The following is a 12,896-nucleotide window of genomic DNA, read 5'->3' as shown; positions in this document are numbered from 1 at the left end:
GGGGAGCAGAACAGGCAGATCGACGAAGTACACTGCTGAGGGGAGCAGTGGGCAGGTCAGGAGAGGCCTGACACACCATGTGGTCACTCTGGGTCAGGCAGGAATCAAATTCTGGAGGAAATGGTTTCAGCCTCTCAGTGCAGTGCTTTAACCTGCTGCACCACTAGGGAGGGGCCTTTTTTTTTTTTTTTTTTAAATGAAATTTACACAATACTTTCTTACTAGGCCAGAGGACAATACGACAATTTTGTCTTGTGAATAGAATAAATGTAAATTTTAAATGTATATAGAAGATCTACTATGCAAAGTACCAACCCTGTACATATAACCTAAAGTAGAAAGCAGCCCATCAAATATACTATTTTTACAGAACACATTTTTAAAGTCATTGTGTTTATAATTTTCTGCTGCCTCAAGAGCTTTTTCAGTAAAGCTTGTTCAAATATATTATGGTACATATCAGTGACTGTAATGACACTGCATTTTTATTGGTCTCCAATCTCTTCTTTGGGACATTGAGTAATATATAAAGAAAAAAACTCAAACCAATTGTCTTCTTGTCCTTGTCTAAACAACTACAGTAATCGTAATTACTTTGATCTTAATTGTAATGTTTTTTTTTCAGCATTCATAATTCACAGACCAATGAAGTGTTAAAATTTCTAACACACTTATGAACAAATATACCTTTTTGTCCCCCATAAATTACAAAAGCTGAGCCATGATATATTACTTCCAAAGTCACCTCCTCATACAATTTATGAAGACCTTTTATGAAAATAAAATATTTGTTTTCTAGTGTCAGTAAATCTTTGGCTTTTCTCTAAGGTGTAAAGATGCTATCACTAATGAAGAGATGTTAAAGAAAAATGAGCTCAGAACTCTCATAATTTGAATGAAGAGTAAAATTTGTGTCTCAAAACTGTACAACGAACATTGCAAAAGCTATGTTTGTACCCAATTCTCATGTGTGTCATGGGCACATAAATTTTCAACCCTTACTGACATTGGAATATCAATATCTGACAAATGAGATTGTTTTCTTGACAATTAATTCAACTATTTTTCTTGAATTTCAATTTATTGTTAAGTTTCAAGTACAAAGTCCTTGACTTTTTCAATTTAATTTCAACATATATCTGAAAATAATTTGGCAAGTATAAACATTTTAGTTGATTCTTAAATATCATTAATGCTTTTGCTGACTTAGCCTATCGTAAGAGAATCATTTCACTGTTAATTCAGTTGGCAAGCAGTATGATAATATTTTACATTTATGATAAAATAGGATCACTATAAATAATTTGAAGGAAGATACTCCAGGTTAAAAAATGAATACTTTATCAGAGACTCAATCTTTGGAACATCCAATTAAGTGTTTTGCTTACTGTTTCAAATAAACAGACTTGTCAACAAATACCAATTGCTTTTTTACACATCTATATACAGAACTCACAATATAGATAGTAGCAGATTAAACTGTATTATAATATCAGCTGAACCAAGGAAAGTATGATAAGCAGATAGCTTATTTTCTTTAAATCATGTTTATATCTGGTTGTGGAACAAAGATGAATATAGATGAATATGTACTTCTACATAGGAGCAGTCATATAAGAATTTCAGTAGTAATGAATTCCTTGAACAAAATTCACATATATTGAAGTTTTGTCACTGATTAAAGAGGTTTGAATAGGTAATTAGATAAACCAGGAAATCCTAACCTCTTGTACTATAATAACAACATAGAACCTTCACTTGGTAATAGGATGTCAGTGATAGATGAAAATTATGCCACTATTTAACTGATACCATTTATACATTTAAAATAAAATTAGTGACAGCTTTCTGGTCATTCCCCTTGGAACTAGAGCAATAAATCTACAGATAATTGGAAAAGTAATTTTATTAGAATAGTTTATATAATGTACTGCTATGTCCAGAAATATTAAGAAAAATATTTGTCAGTGATAAACACCATGAAGTCTATCATGGCATCTAAAAATACTTCCACATGAAGAGAACAAATGACATTATAAACATTCAAACTTTTTTAACTTCATACAAATATGTTTATATTGATATACTTCATAAAATCTTGCTTCCCTGTCTGAAATAATATTTCGTAGACTCCACAGGATTTTGTATTTCTATAAACTAATTTAAGGAATTTTGGGAAAGGATTATCTCTAAAGGACATATGGTTTGATCATTTGACTTGTTTCAATTGCAATGATTATGGTGCCATACTTGTTTGCCATAAGCACAATGTACTAGGTGTAAAAACAAATACAAAAGCAGGGATCTCCTTTTTTATTTGTTTGACAGAAAAAGAATTACTTACTGGAACTTGAGTTTAAACTCAGCAAAGGTATTTTCTCATTTATTTCTACACTACTTTTACAAGAAAATAAATTTGTTCATGGATGTATCCTATATTTTATAGTTTGCTTACCATTCATTTTTCCTGGAGGTTTATAATACTGTTATTTGTAATATCAACTTTGATAGAAGATGTGACTATGTTTCTAGTCATAAACTATTTACATATACAACCTAATGCATGTATGCATAGATGCACACTCTATATAACATGAATTATGTGTGTGTGTTGTATATATATTGAATCTCTGTTCAAATATTCCTAGTGTCTATCTGTCAATGGGCCTGTACACATTCTGCCTTACTAAAGCATTTAATTACTTATTCAACTTTTTTTTAACCTAACCTAAGTTGAACTTTTGATAATACAAAGATATACATTTATGTACATATATCCCTAACAAAACACCCAACAGAGATCTAATTAATTTATTTCCCAAAAGATATTTTAATCTAAAATATGAATGTACTTTTGTTTCAGTATGAATTGCAGTTAGTTTTTTTTTTTTTCACATTTATTTTTATGAATTATGTAGGAGTTACAGCTTGGAGTTATGTTTGGATTACATAAACGCTAGTAAAGTTATGCTTTCAGTGAAATGTCTAATATGTAAGAGAGTAGAGGACAGGTTATACAAGTTAAGTTTCTATATGGAAACCAAATAAATCCTTCACATCCATGTTGTTGGATTTGTGTTTGTATGTATAATCAAGCACCATGCTATGCTGCATGTTCACTCACTAAGAAAATAACTATATATTCAATGAAGCAGAACCTCCTTTTTAGGGTTTACAAAGTCATTTTCTTGCTCTAGTTCAATAAGTGTAATGTTGCTCATAACATTAACAACATGGCTGATGTATTAAGAAAATATATGTAATAAGATAATTTAATTTTTGCATTTCAATTATCAGTAGCTTTTTTTTTTCTATCCTTTCTATATAATTGTTTCAGATCTGTACATTTTAGTGTGTTGTGCACATAGGCAGGGATACAAACCTTAACAATGAATGAGTTTAATGTTATTAAATTGTTAAAATACATAAAATTTTGATTTAGCTAAAATCAAAATCTAAGATTTCACAAGCTATAACAAGAAGCATTAGTAAATAAAAAAATAAAATAAATTATTTTTTAATTTTTCTTCCCAAAATATGACTATTTCATATTTTGATAATGTATAAATTACATATTCTTGATTTAATCACCATGCATCAGAATGCTGCTCATAATTAACAGCACCTTTTAAGCCTTTGCATAAATTTTAATTAAATATATATTTAAAACTACCCATAAGTACAATTCAAAAAAGGATCAATATATTAAAATATAAAAAATAAAGTGAAATTTAGAAAGATATTTATATTAATCCTGTTCATAACTACATCAAAACACATAAAATGAAGTAGTTGTGATTTTATCTATTTACCTTAAACACTTTTGCAATTAGAAAAAATTAAGAGATACTCATTAAAATTATTTTAAAATAAAGAGGACAGTATATAGTGTTATAAATAGATTGAAACCTAAGTTTACAATCAATAGCTCCAATGAGACTTTTGCGAATAGTAAGGGGAATGAAACAATTAGAGAATAAAAGAAAACAGAGACATCCTCATGCCAGGATAAATTATAGACAATGGAAATGTAGAAAATGAGAAAATATGCTATTCTTAGAAATAGGCTTCATTATAAATGTAGTGATTATGATTGAGAACAGACCAAGACAAATTATCATGGAAAACATATCACCTATCTCGAAATCTCTCCATATCTGAGAAAGTGATTCAGTCTCAAGTTATTAAAAAGTACTTGAAGACAGACAGATGTTTCAACAAGCAAAGGTGAGCGGAGAATATGAAAATCCACCCTGAATCATGAGGCAAGAGAACTGACTACATGTTAAGAGTGCGGTGAACATCTGCAAAGCTGGTGGTGAAGAAAGACAACAAAGCACTAGAATTTATAAAAGGTCAACAATAATATAAATAACAGATCCCTCATCACCGTACATATGTATGTTAGATATGGCTACATGTTACACATACTTTAATCCTAGGGATGAAATTAGAAAAATATTGCTTAAAAAACCTTTATTACGCCCTCCCTGGTGGCACAGTGGGTTAAAGCATAGCACTAAGAAGCTCAAGCCACTTCAGCATGAGTTCGATCCCTGCCTGCCCCAGAGTTGACCACATGGCGCGGCAGACTTCTCCTGACCCACCCGCTGCTCCCCTCAGCAGTGTACTTCGTTGATCTGCCTGTTCTGCTCCCCACTCTGTCTCTGGTGAAACCTCTCACCCTCCGCATCTCTGGCTTGTACCCCAGTTCTGTATGAATAAATAAATAAATCTTTAAAAAAAAAAACAACCTTTATTAATTTTAGGGAAATCATTTAATTTGTAAAACACCATTCTCCAGAATTATGTTAAAGGAATAGTGTTCATCCTTTTTGTAGATCATAATTACTTTCATATAAATTTTCCTGTGGCTATGGTAGCATAATAAACATATCTCACATAAACAGATAATTTCAATGTTTATAATAAATCAAGTAGGCAAAAGACGGGGCTGTGCTATTCAATAATATTTATTCAATCTATATTTCTCTTCAATAATATTCATCTAAATTGATGGGCTCTGTTGTTTAGAATTAAGCTTTTGGTGGCAAATTCAAGCTTTTGGTGACAAAATCAAGCTTTTGGTGATAAATTCTTTATGGTAATTTGAGTAGGGCATTTGAAACAGCATTCTTCTTATTATTTTTTTCTGAAGATGTTGTGAGCACTGCGTGTCATTAGGCCGTGTTAGCAGGTTTTCTAATAATAGCTTTCAGTCATTACCACAACCAAAACACTATGCAACTCAGATATTTTTTACCTTTCTCATTAGTGACCGCATCCAAAATTACTCATTTAGCACTGAACATGTGCCCATACTCTTTTCTGACTTTTGTCTAGAGAAGTTTATTTTATTTTAGATTTATTTATTTATGCAGACAGAACTGGGGTACAGGCCAGAGGTGCAGGGCTGTGAGAGGATTCACCAGAGACAAAGTGGGGAACAAAACAGGCAGATAGAAGAGTACACTGCTGAGGAGAGCACCAGGGGAAACAGGTGAGGTCTGCTGCACCATATGGGTCAGCTCCAGGGAAGGGGATCGAACTTGCACTGAAGCTGCTGTGGCCAGCTTGTAATGCTGTGTCCCAACCTGTTGAACCACCAGGGAAGGCCCAAGAGAAGTTTATAATGTCAGAATTTAATCTCTGTTCAGATAGTGCCTTATTCATAAACTCCTCAATCCTTTACTCCAGGCTACTGATAATAATAATTAAGCTTCATTTCTGGCTTGTTGATGTTTGGCACATTACTTAATTACATCATTATAATCTGGAAGACAGTTCTCCTTAAAAGATATTAATAAACCAGAGAGTAGAATTGTAAATATATTTTTAAAAGAAACTGCAAGACAGGAAGATACTTTCCACTTTTACCTAAGTTCATTTCAGAGTCAGTCATCTAAGTAAACATTTGAAAAGACTGTTTACACATGTATCACCTATCTCCTCATTTTAGAGTTAAATAAAATTCATGAACATTTGGATTTCTGCCTCATGATTTTGTTAAAAAAAAAATCAAAATCTCCATGTTGACAATGTTCATTTTATCTGACCTCTCAAGAGCCTATAAGATGACATTCTCAAGCCACTCTCCTGCTCAACTTTGGTAGCACAGAATCAGGTTTTTTTCTGATGAAAGCAAAATCTGACAAAATAGGTTGTATCATTATGTAGGAGCTATTTATGAAGGAGGATTTTATATAGGAAGTAGTTCTTAAAGAGAAAGATTCAAGGTTGGTAGATTCACAGAATGCTTTCCAGAATCACACACCTGAACGGCCAGAAGCTGATCCATGCATGGATTGGTTGTGAGATACTGTGAATTGATTAATACTAATTTTTCTGAAATGTCTTTCGTAAGGTTCAATTAACTGTCCCTTTGTGGCATGCGAGAAAATCTCCAATAGAGTCTGAGCAATGTGTTAGAGGTGAGACACTAACTTACAGCTGAGTCAGAATTATCCACCAGAATCAGATACTGAAATCAGAGCAGGCTGAAACAGGAAGTCCTCCTACTGACAATGAACGTCAACCTCGGTTTTCAGTTATTTTCCCTGCAGGTTTACAGTTGTTAAGCCTCACTTCCAGGTGTCTCCACTTCTATCTATTCTTTCTATTATGTAATATCTCATATTTAATTTTGGAGAACCTTTCCTTGCATTTTTGAAACCTCCAAATATAGTCTTATCTCTTCCGGTTACTTTATCAGATCACTTTATATAATCGTCTACTGATGATTCAAAACATTTATATCTGAAAAAAAATTCTTCTTCAAATTAGATCATGTACACAACTACATTCTTTACATGTAAATGCATTTCTCATAGGTGTTTTAAACATGACTTAATGAACATAAAATTTAACACTTACCTCATTAAAATAGCTAATCTAGACTTTTCCATTTCAGTAGATGGAACTGCACCTACTCAGTTATAGAAGCCAGAAATTTAGAATAAGTCTTGACTTCTTTCCCTGATTTCTCACAGAGAAGCTAAAAATAAGCTCTTCTCCAAAAGAGACACAGATGGCCAACAGACACATGAACAAAATGCTCATCATCCTTTATATTCAGGGAAAGATAAATCAAGACCAGAATAAGATACAACCTCCCACCTATGAAAATGGAACACATCAAAAGACCAGACACAAGTCATTAGTAAGCATGCAGAGAAATGTTTATCCTCTTACACTACTACTGGAAATATAGACTGGTCCAGCCTCTGTGAAAAACAGTGTGGAGATTCCTCAGAATATTAAAACTTTACCATATAATTGGCAATTCCTCTCCTGAATATTTTCTTGAAGAGTACAAATACACTAATTTGAAGTAAGATTCATACTTCTATGTTCATTGCAGTACTAAAGATTTTTATTAGAGTTTGAAGTCTGGGAACAGATATCTGCATATTTTTGTGAAAATTGTGTTGGCTATTGAAAGCTTTTTGTAGTCCATGTAAACTTTTAATCATGTTTTTCATTCTATTTTTTTTTGAAAAACATCATTCAATTTTGATAAGGATTGGGCTTCATGTGTACATTGCTTTGGGTAAGGTGGATATTTTAGCAAAGTTAATTTTTGCAGTCTGTGAGCAGGGGATATATTTCCATTTCTTTATGTCTCTATTTCTCTTAGAAATGACTTAGAGATTTTGTTGTAAAGGCATTTTATCTCCTTTTGTTAGGTGCATTCTTTTTTTTTTTTTTAATTGTAAGCAGGACAGTTTTCCTGATTATTTTCTTTCTTAGTGTTGTTTGATCTGAATAAGGGCAAATGATTTGTGCGTGTTGATATCATCACCTACTAATATACTGTACTGAGTTATTGTTTCTGAGAGGTTTTAGTAGAATTCGATTCTAGGTTTTTCTATTTATCACACCACATCAGTAGCAAATAGGATGGAACTACAAGGAATAAGGCTAGGCAAACTAAGATAGAAGGAGAAAGATAAATACCTGATGATTTCACTCATGTGACATATAGAGACACAAAAAGTAAACTAAACTTAAGCTTGTAGAATTGCAAGTTACAGAGTAAGTGTAGGGATGCGGACAAGATAGACTGTGGTAGAGGGTTGTGGGTGATTTGGTGGTAGATGTAGTATGGTAACATACAACTGAAGAGGTGTGAATATGAATTTCTTAATTAAACACTGTAGTATAAACCTATATTTAAAAAAATGTAAATAAAGAAGGAGAGCAAAAACGTTTGCAACATCTATTGTTATCACATGGACTATTGGAATATTAGAACTGAAGCCTATCATTAGATGGGTGCTCTGAAAATAGGGTGATATTTTATCCCTTGTCTGCCTCCAGCACTGAGGACAACTTTGTCCCAGACTAAGTATTTAACAAACATTTCTTGATTTCACTATTGAAATATGAGTGCTACATACTATGTAATATCAAAGCATGTTGTTGTCATATTCACACTTTGTTTTTTTTTTTTCATTTTCATTAAAATATACCACAGACAGCTCAGACACTAAGAACAGTTATTCCATTCACTAGACCAAAAAAAAAAAACAAAAAGCAAACAAACAAACAAAAAAAACACTAGCTGTGGAGGAGTCCCAAGAGGTAAAAATGCAATGACTACAAATACAGTAAAGTTCTCAGGGGAACTTTTGACTCAATTTTCCAAGAGTGACAGAGAAAAAAGAACAGAGATCTATCAAGTTCCAGAAAAGAACCATCCCAAACAGTCCCTGGAGAAATGCTGGGCGAATGGGCATTACGACAGTGACCTTGAAGCCCTCTTTCCCAGCCTGCTACTGTCAGCACTGCCACTTAATTGTCCCACAACCTGTTTTAGAGGAAGAAAATCAGGGGAGGTAAATGCCAGCTTGACTCCCCAAATAGTTTTCCGGTGGACCAGATCAAAAGGAAAATAAATCATTTCAGGTTTGAGGAACTGTCACTGAACTACTGAGACTAGAGGAATCAAGAAGGACAGTGGATTTAAATAGCAAATTGTGCTTTTGTTCTGCTATCTTCCACAGAAGACTCATTTGGAGACTACTCAAAATATTTCAGCTCTTGTTGGTTCTTAAAAGTTTTAAAAATATTTTCTTTTTAAACTGAGATATCATTGGTATATATCATTGTTTGTATTTAGAGGCATAGTGTATCCCCTATTTATTATATTAGGTGTTCAACATTCGACCCACCACCTAAACATGTATAGTCCATCCCAGAAGTCTATGGTGCCATGAGGGTCCTCTAGTCTTGTACAAGGTTTCTATTTATCCTTCTACCAACGTTTTCACATTAGAATCATTCTGATAGAATAAAGTGATGAACTTACTGTGTCAAATGTAAGATAAAATGCAAATATCCACTAAGTCAAATAAAAACTGTATAAAATCACACAATAAATCAAATACTAAGTAATGCAACTCCAGTTCATATAATATTTTAAAAAAAATTTTATTCCTTTAAATACAGAAAACAATGAATAAGCATGAAATTTACCGCTTTAGATGACAAGATTTTACAAATATTTGAAGTTAAGATGCCACACATTTTTTTACCTCCTACAATGTAATTTGCAAATCTAAGTATTTGAAGAATTCTATTGGCTAACCAGTACTTTTAAGAACATGGATTGTTTCAAATTTGATAATAGAAAAACTATATTCTTATTTTCTATAATTACAAAATTAATTCATATTAAAAAGCAATTATATGTTCATGATTTTTAAACATTTTATTACATATATTTTATTAAAATACTAGTTTCTCCCTATAAAAATTTCCATTAAAATGTTAATATTTAAGTGATTTCTTTTATTAATATGATCTATTTATCTATTTTAATTGTCTATTTTTGTGCCATTTCCACTTTTTCTTCTAGATTATCACATGTCATTCGTTAAGTGTAAAAATGATGAAATTAAACAATAAGGGCAATCTGAATAATCAGTATTACAGCATTTGTCCAGTGATACCTATTCTCATATCACTAATTATAATCCTAGTTATGGATATACACATTTCAAATCACATACTCATATTCACCTGATATTAAAAATAAAATATAATTTTAGATAAGTTTACAGTCAGTTTACATTTTGTATCAAGGCATTTCATAAAATTATTAAAGTAAATTTAAAAATAATTGTGTTTTTCTTCAAATTATATCAACATTTTCTATGATACATTTATTTCAAAGTGAGGAAATTCAAGACTTATCAGTTATTGGTGATAGCTTTTGTATTTCTCCATTTGATAAAAAAAATAACTAGATGAATTAAAATTCTAAAATTTAGAGGTACATTTTCCATAAGGTAAATTTTTCATACTTTCCACTTCTTTAAAATATTAGTACTATTCCTGAAAATAGATAAGTTCAATGCTTATCTGTAAGCTTGAAACAAAAATAACTTGATAATGATAAAAAAGTGGTGATTATTTTCAAATTTCATTGACATCCAGAATACACATTTAGCCTGATCTTAGATCACCTTGGTTATATTAAACATCCTAGAGATAAGCCACTTTGGTCTGATGGCTTTCTAACACCTCCCATTTTATAATTCAAATGCAGATTTCCAAACCAGAATTCATTAACCTCTTATTTACCAGCCAAGGGGAATAATGGAGTTCAGTCATTGAGTCCTGTCCCTGACCTAGGCTTTCTTGTCTCACTCTGGGATTACTGAAAACAGATACTAACTCCTGTGGATAAGGACTGAGTTAGCAGGTAGCAATGGCAATACATTGAAAGAAAAATACATGTATTCATGTTTTCCTTCTGCTTATTTTCTTAACAATCAAAATGGGGGGAAAACTGCACATAATAAATGATTATGTAAAGAAATGATTTTCAGAACAGGACAATGATTCTTGAAGGGAAAAGAAATGACAAACAAGGTAAGCCTTACAGTTTGCTCCAATTTTTCACATGGAGAGTTTCTAGGCTGTAGTGCACAGAAGTGAAACAGAATAGATTCCAAAAGTCTTCTAAAATTGAGGAGACAGAGTTCAGAGGAGGGAGAGGCAACCAGAGATCAAAGGATCATCCCCAGAGAGAACTGAGCTTCAAGAGAGAACAGGCTCTGGAGACTTGCAGGGGGTTTTCCTTTGAGTCTTTATTTGGGTACTTTTATTACTGAATTCTTCTAACAACTGGGACCAGAAAAGAAACAACAGAAGGATGAAGGGGAACAATCCAGAGTTCACTCAAGCCCTGAATAGTTTATAGTTTGTGGTTCTACCAGCCAGACTGAAGACACCAAATAAAAATGACAAATATGTGGACATAAAGACTTGTACTCAAATGTTCCTAGTAACTCAAATGAGAAATAAAACAATATCTATCAGTGGGTGAATATTTTTAAACTATCTATTGTGAAGTAGCCATCGAATGGGTGCTACTCAGCCACACACACACAAAGAATCCATTTATATAAACTTCACCCCAGATGAGGGTTATCAACCTGTTATTATTCAAAAAACAAAGCTCCATATTGAAGGCAACCCTCCCTCTCTTGGGGAGAGCTGCCCCAGAGTAATCTAAGCAAAAGTCTACTGAGTTTTGTTCTACACATTCCATGCTACTTTTCCCTTTTCCTTGCAACTGATGGTCCTATAATGTATTCTCTTTCAGGGTCTATTTCTCTCGAACATTCGATGATAGAGATCAATAGATCAATCTATTGATATCTCTCTCTCACACACACACATACATATACACATACACATACATACACATATACATATATGTGCATATATGCATAGGAGGTTGTGTCTTTGTTTTAAAATATTTATTTATTTATGCATACAGCCAGGGGTACAAGCCAGGGGTACAGGGGTAGGGAGGTGAACGGATTCACTAGTGACAGAGTAGGGAGCAGAACAGGCAGACTGACTAAAGTACACTGCTGAGGGGAGGAGCAGGCGAGACAGGAGAGGTCTGCTTGGCCTTGAGGCCTGGGACTGAACTGGCCCTGAAACAGCCAAAGCTATCTTCATAGAGCTGCGCTTTAATGTTGCACCACCAGGGAAGCCCTGGGTTGTGCCACGTTTCTGTTAGAAACAAATTATCTTTCTAGTCCATATCCTTTATAAAATAAAAAGCAGAATCGTTGATTTGCTTTCCACTTAACAAATACATTGACAACTTCTCTATTTGTTCTGTCCCCTTTGCAAAGATGATATTTTACAATCTGAATGAGTTTTCTGCTGACAGCAGCATATACAATCCATACTAAGCAATTCTTTTGCTAATATTTTGTTTCTAATAGAAATGTGGTAACCTGATAAATCATAAGTAAATTAAAATCCAAAATAAACCTAATCTCTCAAGCAAATTTTATTTCAGAAATCTTTGCACTGTGTTTACATTATTAGTATCTTGAATTATAATGATAGTGCCTCTTACTGGTCAACATTTTAAAATGGTTTCATAACTGATCAAATATATTGCATAAATAATTAGACAGAATTAATTTGAAAGTTCATGTTTTTAATAGGACTCAGTCAAAGTAAGTCAAATGTAATGGACTTCTGTAACATTAATAATTCAGTTGGATTATTTAATATTTGCCAGGAGAAGTAAAATGTTTGCTTTTTTGTTTCTTTTCAAACAACTACAATCATTTTCAAATCAACTGTCAAAAAACAATTAGGTTTTCTATAAAGGGCACCAACAATGTATTGAAGTGTTATAAATGTGAGAGAGCACAGTTGTTTCTTCACTATGATGTGAATTTGTTAAATGAAATTTCTTTCAGTTTCATGGAAACTTTATTTACACCATTTGATTACATGTCATCTGTGTATCAGCATGGTATATATTTTTTCTAATTAGCATTTTACCTATATAATTGAGAATGGTCTATAGGCATCTCTGAAAGGACATCACACCCAAACAAACCTATCTGGGAATA

This window comes from Condylura cristata, unplaced genomic scaffold, assembly GCF_000260355.1.
Source record: "Condylura cristata isolate star-nosed mole 26May11 unplaced genomic scaffold, ConCri1.0 scaffold00012, whole genome shotgun sequence".
Classification (NCBI taxonomy): Eukaryota; Metazoa; Chordata; class Mammalia; order Eulipotyphla; family Talpidae; genus Condylura; species Condylura cristata.
This window is presented reverse-complemented; position numbering follows the sequence as displayed.